Source organism: Rhinopithecus bieti, unplaced genomic scaffold (genome assembly GCF_001698545.2).
Source record: "Rhinopithecus bieti isolate Rb0 unplaced genomic scaffold, ASM169854v2 scaffold_30927, whole genome shotgun sequence".
NCBI lineage: Eukaryota > Metazoa > Chordata > Mammalia > Primates > Cercopithecidae > Rhinopithecus > Rhinopithecus bieti.
The window spans coordinates 2,085,410-2,096,461 of NW_016813672.1; positions in this window are offsets into that span (position 1 = coordinate 2,085,410).

Consider the following 11,052-nt stretch of genomic DNA (forward strand, 5'->3'; position numbering starts at 1 on the left):
TCTAATAGTGAATATAATTTCAATGAAAATGGTGGGTGAGTGGAAATGGAGGAAGCTAACTGGATTTTCGAGTTTTATGGCTCATGAAATATCTATATTTGGCTGATGAAGAAAACTGACTGCGACTTACCCCCAACAATAGGATGAAAGAAGATGTTACCGAAAACTATAGTGAGATACTGCCTTATACGCATTTGAATGACTCCCATCAAAGAAAACCCCCAACAAACAGAAAATAACAAGGGTTTTCAGGGATGTAGAATAATTGAAATCCTGTGCTCTGTTGGTGAGAATTTCAAATGGTACAGCCACCATGGAAACCTGTATGGTAGTGCCTCATAAAATTAGAAGTAGAGTTACCATATGCTCCAGAAATTCCACCTATAGGTACATAACTAAAGTAATTGAAAACAGGGTCTCAAAGATGTATTTATACACCCACATTTATAGCAGCATTGTTCACAATATCTAAAATGTGGAACTATCCCATAACTGATAAATGAATAAGCAAAATGTGGTGTATAAACATAATGGAATTTTATTCAGCCTTAAAAGAGAAGGAAGTTCTGACATTTGTTACAATATGAATGAACCTTGACATTATGCTATGTGAAATAAGGCAGCAGTAGAAAACTCATATGGTGTGATTTCCCTTACATGAGGTACCTAGGGTATTCAAATTCATAAAGACAGAAAGTAGAAGGGTGATGGCCAGGGACTGTGGGGAGGAGGAAATGGGGAGTTATTATTTAATGATATAGAATTTGAGCTTTGCCAGATAAAGAGGAATTCTGCAGGAAAATGGGGGTGACTGTTATATGACATTATGAATGGATTTAGCATCAAATACTACATTTAAAAATGTTAAGATGGTCAATTTTGTGGTATGTATTTTTAAGACAATAAGACATTGGGGAAAAGGGGGATAATTGGAGGTGAGAAAAGATGGAATAAATTGCACCTAGGAAATTCTGATCAACTTACACATAAGAGAATTAAGCTACTATGCAAAACTGATGAAAGAAGACATGAGAGTAAAGTATAGTATTTATTATTTCAAAATGAATCAAGGAAATAATTGGAAATCACACCACCATCAAATAGTATGTAGAACAGGAGAGAAATTTGGCAGTGTGAATGAGCTACATTTCATTTTTCATATAAGACCGTTAACCACTTTCTGCTGTGATAAATCTTAGCAAAACTAGGAGTCCAAGCATATATGTCTTTTTTTCCTCCAGAGTGTTCATCAAATTGAGTTAGGCAACTTTACTTTCACACACCTGTGATGCCTCAGGAGCCACCTCGACATACACATGTCAAGAGAATTATTAATTCTATATCTGACGATGTCTCAATTCCACTTTCACCATACAAAGCAGGAGATCAAAGGTGTCACTCACAGATACTCATCTATTCTGCCTTAGCTGTTAAATAACTGTCCAGTCATTCAGTGAAGACCCTCTTGTTTCCCAAGTGATGTACGTGGTTTCAAGTGACTTACATCTTGAACAGGATTTATTATCAATCAGTCAAGTAAGTGGAAAAAAATTTAGTAGAGAGTATGCTATTTCAATGTCCATCTTTCTTTAGGTACACTAGGAAGTTACCTTAACACACAAGACTCTCAAGCAGTATTTTCTCCTTCCTAGGTAATGGTGCTTCTAAGGAAATAGCGTTCTTTGAATCCTATATAGGATAATCCCAGGGTAAGAGGGTTATGGGTAATTCTCATGGATTGACCATATTATTTTTTCTCTTCTTAATCTATTCTGCTTCCACAGAGGCTATTCCGATAGTTTCACTACTCCTGTGTACACATTTGTATGAACAAATTTTGAATTTGTGTATTAAATCCTGATTTCCACTTAAGTGCCAGACTTTACAATTCAAGCGTCTACTGAACATATTCACTCACATCTCCCAGAGACGCCTTTGTCTGAACATTCCCACAGTTGAATGTGCCATTTTTCCCCCCTGCTGCTTCTCTTTCAGTTTCTCCTATCTTGGTTAATGATGTCCCCATTACCAGTTATTCAATCCAGAAACCCGAAACTCATCTTGAGCTCTTTCTTCTCACTCTCGTCCAACATTCAAACTTTTGCCAAGTTTATGGATTTATTGTTCGAATTGGGATCTCTCTCTCCATTTCTACTTCTACTACTATATTTCAGAGCCCCTATTCCTGAAATGCCATATAATTCCTTAACCATAACTTTTACTACATGTTTTGGTAATTTAAAAAATAAATTCAGTTTCCCCCATTAGACTTTAAGCTTTAAGATAAAATTTTTAAATGTCTGACTTATTCATAAGTATGGACTCATCTAACAGTTGGTTGCCCATAGTGTGCATTCAGTAAATACTTGTTAAAAGAACACTTCACTAAATAATTTCATTAGAATTAATATTACTTACTAGACCACTAGAAAAATAATTATTCACATGCTAACTGTATTCTGTACCCTGTTCCATGGACTAGATAGAGAAAAATGAACATGACAAACAATGTTCCCATTTTTATTGCACTCACGTGAATACGTAAATCCTTAATGAATAGGTAATTTAAAATATCTATCCTGAAATTAAAGCATTCCAATAATTTAGGGATATAAATGAGACTACACACGCCTATAACCATTAATGCAGGATGTTTTAAAAAGGTGAAACACTTATAATGGCTCAGATATGGTGGAAACTTATTTCTCATTCATGAAAATTCTAAAATCGTCATTCTTTTCTAATAGGCAGCTCTTCTCAACCCAGAAGCTTAGACATCTTTTATTCTATGGTTCTGATAATCTGCAACATGACAATGTTAAAATAACTGATGTGTACTAAGAAGAAATCCTAAAGGTTGGCACGAAGGCTCATTAAAACAATGTCTAATGATTGCTATCATGACTAATAAGTAAATAAATAGGCAAGCATATATTTTTTAAAGAAACATTTAATTAAGACTACTTCCGTTAAATTGTATCTTAGTGTTTTCTGGGTGTTTAATTATGCATGGCCTTGAAAAGCTCTCTTTTCTCTAAAATATTCGTAAAATGCTGATTCTAAGATATGAAAGTAGATGCCTGTATTGCACCACTGGAAATCTCCTCTGGCTTGGAATGTGTTCCATTAGCAGTGAATTCACTCAATGGTGTTAATGACTAGATCAAGATTGTCCTCCTAAGAATGTACCTCTTTCTTTATGGCTTCACACATAGATGATGATGTAAGAAACACAAAGTGGGACAGAGAAGAATGCCATTATCCACGAGGAATGCCATTCTTCCCGGGAGGGTCAGAGCTGAAGTTGATGTCAGAGATATAACGATGCTGGTGGAAACTCTGGGGTACAGCATGGATGTGAAAGAAAATGTCACTGTTTCAGTAAGTTTTATCACACATAGGGACAATGGTAATGGCTTTCATATTCCTAAATAATCTTAGAAAGCTTAGTTGTATGACCAGGAAATGTAACCTCTTGATAATCTAAAATCCAAACTTGCCAATGGAGGGCTCTGGATGCTACATGTTCTCTTTTAACATAAGAGTCATTCGGTAAGAGCCTGGTAAAACTTAATTGGGAAATGTTTTATTAACTCAATAATGCCACCTTCTCTCCATAAGAAATCTCAGGATGATTTCTGTAACACTCTCTTTACTTTTCTCTAAATTAAGACTAGAATTTTCCTTGCCACTCACTGTTTGTCATGAAATTCCTTAAGAAATCCCTTAGGTATTTATTTATTTGATTTCTAAGGTGCCATAATAGTGAATCACATAGTGCAAAATCAGTAGTATGGATCTCTTTCAGGACATGACTACAGAACTGAAGACATTTGCTCATTGCCCAGAGCACAAGACCTTTGACAGTCCCTTCCTGGTGTTCATGTCTCATGGTATTCAGGAAGGATTTGTGGGAAGAAGTAGTCTGAGCAAGTCCCAGATCTGTTAGAAGTCAAAGAAGTCTTTCAAATGTTGAATATCAGGAACTGTCCAAGTTTGAAGGACAAACCCAAGGTGATCATCATCCAGGCCTGCCGTGGTGGTGAGTGCTGATGTCTTTGAGAACACCAGACATTCAAATACTGACTTCATCCGTATGCATCCAGGATTTTTCCCTTTCTTTATGTTTACTGCTTAATGTGAAAGAACACATACCGTCAGTACACAATAATGTGGCTTCTGTGAATTGTATTGCTGGTTGGGAGATGTTTGTTCTGTATTTGTATTAGTCAGGGATCTCTAGAGGGGCAGAACTAATAGGATAAATATATATTATATATATATATAGGATTTTATGGGATAATTAACTCATGTGATCACAAAGTGAAGTCCCACAATAAGTCGTCAGCAAGCTGAGGAGCAAGGAAATCAGTCCGAGTCCCCAAACTTCAAAAGTAGAGAAGTCAACAGTGCAGCCTTCTGTCCATGGCCAAAGGCCCAAAAGTCCCTGGCAAGTCTCTGGTGTAACTCCAAGAGACCAAACACCGAAGAACTTGGAGTCTGATGTTTGAGGGCAGGAAACATGCAGCATGGAAGAAAGATGGAGACTGGAAGACTCAGGAAGTCAAGTCCTTCCAACTTCTGCCTCCTTTATTCTAGCTGTGTTGGCAGCTGAGTAGATGGTACCCATCCAGATTTAAGATGGGTCTGCCTCTCCCAGTTCACTGACTCAAATGGTAATCTCCTTGGGCAGCACCCTCACAGACACACCCAGGAACAATTGTTTGCATCCTTCAATCCAATCAAGTTGACATTCAGTACTAACCATCACAGTATTTAAATTTGAGACTCTGATGTTTGAATGTTGTTAAAATTTGAGGATTAGAAAAGGTAAAATTTGTTGAAAAGACTGTTACTGGGATGTATGTGTTTAGGGGCATGTGAATAAATGATAGAGTCAACACATTAATAAATATGATTGCACACAGGTTAAGAGGAGAATGTGGTTCTCTTGGCAGTTGCTAGTTGCAGAAGACAAATCTTGTATTTCCTGAGAACCGTGGGGTTGTGTGGTTAAAAGACTCAATAGAAGCCTCTGGAAACACAAGCTGACCGTATCTAGAAGACTTTCAGGATGATGCTACTAAAAAAGCCCACAAAGAGGAGGATTTTATTTCTTTCTGCTCTTTTACACCAGATAATGAGTTTCTACACAGGATATCTTTTGTTGGGGTTATCAATACAGAAACATACACTCACCCGCTAGAGCACAGACACTGGTGTTGACTTTAGATAAGATTTTTGAAAACCAACTCAAGCTTGGCTCCAAGTTATAAACTCAATTCCCTTTATCCAAGGAGATTATATATATATTCACTGAATTAGTAATCACTGAATTTCTCTGAGGTGCAAAATATTTTCCTTAAACTGTGAGCAACCATAGAGAATTTGGTGGAAAATGATCTATGCTGGAGTACATTAGAATCTGACTCCACATAGAAAAGGTCTGCAATGTTGGGATCATTCAGCAGTCCAATTTGCCCAGACTTCAACTATTTATTGAATAGTGGGAGCAGAGGGTAGAGAAGCAGAAAAGCAAAAGAAGCACATTGGAACCCTACCTTAAAGTGGGTGTTACCTAGACGTATGAAGTACATAAAACATAATATATCTGAATAATTCTAAATTTGAGCTTTGGTGTGATAACTTTGCTTTTATAGACTGACACAACCATCTAGTACTTGGTAAATTAATTTCATTTTTTTAGCTTCTCTGGGCTTTCTTTGAGTTCCTTACTAATAGATGTGAATATAGATATCATTGTTCTAAGGATTGAATGAGTTAATGTATGCAAAATATTTAGCGTGGTCCAGAGTAAAGAAGGTATTAAACAACTGCTATCATTGAAGATGTTTCTACTTTGTAACTTAACATGGTTAACTTCCTTATCAAGGTTTAAATAAAAGTCATTTGAATCTTTTCATTCACTATGTTTGGCAGTTTCCTGGGACTTGCATTCTCCTGGCCACCTATGGCCTGAAGGTCTTGGCTCCGCTCATATTGTCTATAATGAGATGCCCTCCCTCAGGAGACAGACTGGTTCCACATTGTGCTGACCTTATCCTGAGTTAGAATTAATTTTTTCCGTGATCAAAAACAATGATACCACACAAAAGACCCAGACATTTCTAGCTTGAGTGTAATTAGTAGACTTTAATATTACATAGATCTGTTCTTTAAAATCATTTGATCCCAGCCTTCCATATGACATTTGCCTCTGTCTTTGAAGCCCTTTGTCGGTCCACTGTTTTCTCCACATCAATCTTGCTGATTTCTGTGTCTTTCTTTTCTTTCACATTTTTTTACTCCTCCTTTCCAGATGACTCTCAGAAACTCCAATTTAGTTATCTATAACTCCCATATTACACCTAGCTCCACATTCCACTGTGTAAATTCCAACCATATCATGGTGCTCTCCTGAAGAAAAATAACCTGAAGAAAAATTATTTGTAATACAAAAGACAAATACTTCCTTAATTTCACAAAACATTTGTGAAATCTACTTCCTTAATTTCACAAAACATTTGCAGAGACACTTGTCTCCATCCTATCTCTTACCTACTTCACTTAACTGAAACAAGACTTAGTTAAAACTTTCCTCTAACTGTGACAGACATAGTTCTATATAAAATTTCAATTTATTATTCAATACATTTTATTACCATTACCATTGAATAAAAGATTAGACTAAAGAAAGTGTCCATGATTATATACAGAGCTATTGCCATTACTTTTCCCTTACACCTTCTTTTGTATAATATTTATGTCTTCATTACTTCTGTGTCAACTATGTAATAAATTATTAATTCTTCTTTACTATTTCTGTTGTCCATAAGAACTTTTTTCCTCCAATATTATGTATTTCTTCCCTAGTCAACCTTTTCTAGATTTTCACTTTTGTTCTGTTGCACCATTTTTGTATTTAGTTAAAATTTTGTGTAAATATTTTTTGTGAATATTGTTTAATTCTAATTAAAATTATTTTAAGTTGGTAAATTGAGAAGCTATTAATAGAATTATACTGTAGAGATTGAGTATATTATCCCATATACTTGTGATGTTTCAGATATCTTTTGTGTATGAATTATTATCCTCCCCTTTATAGATGAGGCAATTGCATTTCAGAGCTCATAATTAACTTAAATCACAGTTGGTAAATATCACTCTTGAAATGCACATTTAAGTATGTCTTTTCCATGGACCACTTTCCTCTGCCCCATTTTACCTTTCTCTTACTCTCTACTAAATTGATGACTTCTTGAACTTAGGGAATATGCTACTCTAATATCTGCACCACATACAGCATGCTTGTCAAATATCAGTAACAATATACTCACTGAATTTTGAATATATTCACTAGAAATATAATCCAGTGTCTAGAAAACAAAGTGAATTCCATTGCATGCCTTAGCTGACTTAGAAAAAAAGCAATATTTCTTCTTTTTCTTCAGGCAAGAGCCAGTCTTGGGATTTATGATGTGGTTTATTCACAGATAATGTTTCTTGCCAACATTTCACAAGTGACTTTTTACTCTGACACTTATCAAACCAAATTGGCAAGAATATCCCTTCTCCAGTGACAAGGAGGATATTTTCTGAACAGTGGGCTAAAGATGCTTCTACCACTTGACTACACTGGATGCTGGACTATTGCAGTTGGAAACATAGAAAGCAGATCTGGCCTTCCCTGAAGAGATGGAATGAATGGACTAATTTGCCTGTATCCTTCACGGCTATCAGATCCAGAGCAGATTTTAAAAACCCTGAGGAAGCTCATTCAATGCTTAGATATTCCTATTGCTATACTTGTTGCAGGTGCAAGTACTTTTTTATTTTTGTTATTCATTTTGCTGTATTTGTTGCAGTTTTTCTGGTTAAAGATTCTACATCAGAGCAAAGGTCTACAGACTTTCTCTTTTTAGGTCTGGTTTTCATTTGAGCTTCCAGATGGTAGGGCACAGATGCTCATCACTGAGTGACATTGACAAGATGTTTCTAAATCTTCCTAGGACATTAAAAGAAGTAGGTTGTATGAATGCCTGTGGGCAGATGTGTGTGTGTGTTCAGGAGTTGAAGCGGTTGGAGAGTAGTACTGAAACTCCATTCGGGTCAAGGTATCTAGCCCTAAGTGTGGTTATTCCTCATCCAAAAATTCAAAATCCAAAATTCTCCAAAATCTAATTTTTTCCCATTGTCGCCCACATTTTTTAATTGAAAAGTTATATTAAGAGGTACATGTGCACTTCTGTGACCTGAGAATATTGCATGGTGCTGGGGTTTTGGTGACAATTGGTCCTGTCATCCAAGTCGTGAGCACAGTACACAATAGGTAGCTTTTCAACCCTTGTCTTTCTATCTCCCTCCTTCCTCTAGCAGACCCCAGTGTCCATTGTTTCCCATCTTTCTATTTATGTGTACCCAGCGTTTAGCTCTTACTTATAACTGAGAACACATAGTATTTGGTTTTCTGTTTCTGAGTAAATATGCTTAGGATAATGTCCTCCAGAAGCATTCATGTCACTCCAAAGGATATGATTTCATTCTTTGTATAACTGTGTAGTATTCCATGTTGTGTGTGCACTACATTTTCTTATCCAATCCACCCTTGATAACACCTAGGTTGATTCCTTGTCTTTGCTATTATGAATAGTGCTATGATGAGTATATGACTGCATGTGTCTTTTTGGAAGAATGAGATATTTTCTTTTGAATATATACTGCGTAAGAGGATTCCTATATTAAATGATAGTCTAGTTTTCTTTTTCTCTATCTCTTTAATTTTCCATTTTAGGTATATATTTATGTGTATACACGTAGCATATTTGAGGCTTACATGAGACATTTTGATACAGGCATGTAATACATAATAGTTACATCATGAAAAGTGAGGCATCCATATCTTCAAGTATTTGTCTTTTGTATTACAAATAATTCAGTTATACTATTTCAGTTATTTTTAAATGTACAATTAAATTATCATTGACTTTAGTCACCCTGTTTTGCCAGCAAATACTAGGTCTTAATCCTTCTTTCTAACAGTTTTTGGAGGAATTAACTGTCCCCAATTCCCCTGCACCCCACACTACACTTCCTAGCCTCTGGTAACCATTCTTCTTCTCTGTATTTCACTGAGTTCAATCATTTTAATGTTTAGTTCCTACAAATAAGTAAGAACATATGATCTTGTCTTTCTGTGCCTCACATATTTTACTTAGCCTAATGACTTCCAGTTCTTTTTTTTTTTTTTTTGAGGAGGAGTCTCGCTCTGTCGCCCGGACTGGAGTGCAGTGGCCGGATCTCAGCTCACTGCAAGCTCCGCCTCCCGGGTTTATGTCATTCTCCTGCCTCAGCCTCCCGAGTAGCTGGGACTACAGGCACCCGCCACCTCGCCCGGCTAGTTTTTTTTTTTATTTTAGTAGAGACGGGGTTTCACCGTGTTAGCCAGGATGGTCTCGATCTCCTGACCTCGTGATCCGCCCGTCTCGGCCTCCCAAAGTGCTGGGATTACAGGCTTGAGCCACCGCGCCCGGCCATGACTTCCAGTTCTATCCATGTTGTTGCCAATGACAGAATCTCATTGTTTTTTTGTGGCTGAATAGTATTCCACTATTTCTTTATTTTAGGTACCACATTTTCTTTATTCATTTATCCGTTCATGAACACTTAGTTGGCTTCCAAATCTCGGCTATTGTGAATAGTGCTGCAATATTCATAGGAATGCAGACATCTCTTCGATATACTGATTTCCTTTCTTTTGAGTATATGCACAGCAATGGAATTGCTAGATCATATGGTGGCTCTATTTTTAGTTTTCTGAAAAACCTCCAAACTGTTCTTTATAGCGGTTGTACTAACTTACATTATCCCCAACAGTGTATGAGGGTTTCCTTTTTCCAAATCTTAGCTAGCACTTGTTATTCCCTATTAGATAAAAGCCATTTTAGCTAACATGAGATAATACCTTATTGTAGTTTCGATTTGCACTTCTCTAACGTTGTGCACCTTTTCATATACTGTTTGCCATTTATATGTATTCTTTTGAGAAATGTTATTCAGATCTTTTGCCCATTTTAAAATCAGATTATTAAAATTTTATCCTATAGAGTTGTTTGAGCTCCTTTTATATTCTGGTTTTTAATCCCTTGTCAGATGAATAGTTTGCAAATGTTTTTACCCATTCTGTGGGTTTTGTCTTTACTTTGTTGATTGTTTCCTTTGCTGTGCAGAAGGTGCTTAACTTGATACAATTCCATTTGTCCATTTTTGCTTTGGTTGCCCATACTTCCTGAGTGTTACTAAAAAACTCTTTGCCCAGTCCAAAGGACTGGAGAGTTTCTCCATTTTTTGTTATAGTTCCATAGTTTGAGGTCTTTGATTTAAGCCTTTGATTCATTTTGATTTGATTTTTGTATATGGCAAGAGTTGGGGGTCTGCATTCATTCTGTTTCATATGGATATCTAGTTTTATTTTCCAGCACCGTTTATTGAAGAGACTGTCCTCTCACCAATGTATGAATTTCTTGGCACTATTGTCAAAAATGAGTTCACTGTGAGTGTATGAATTTATCTCTGCGTTTTGTAACCTGTTCTATTTACGTGTCTGTTTTTACAACAGTACTATGACATTTTGATAACTACAGCTCTGTAGTGTAATTTAAAGTCAGGTATTGTGATTCCTACAGTTTTGTTCTTTTTGCTCAGGATGGCTTTGGCTATTTCAGGTCTTTTGTGGTTTCATATACATTTTAGAATTTTTTTTTTATTATTATTCTGTGAAGAATGTCAATGGTATCTTGGTAAGGGATGCATTGAATCTGGAGATTGCTTTGGGTAGTATGAACAAGTTAACAATATTGATTCTTCCAACCCACAAACAAGGAATTTTTAATTTTTTTTCACATTCTCTTTAATTTCTTGCATTGATGTTTTATAGTTTTCATTGTAAGGGTCTTCTACTTCTTTGGTTAATGTAATTCGTAGGTATTTATTTTATTTGTAGCTATTGTAAATGAAAATTTTAAATTTCTTTTCAGATTGTTTACCACTAGCCAA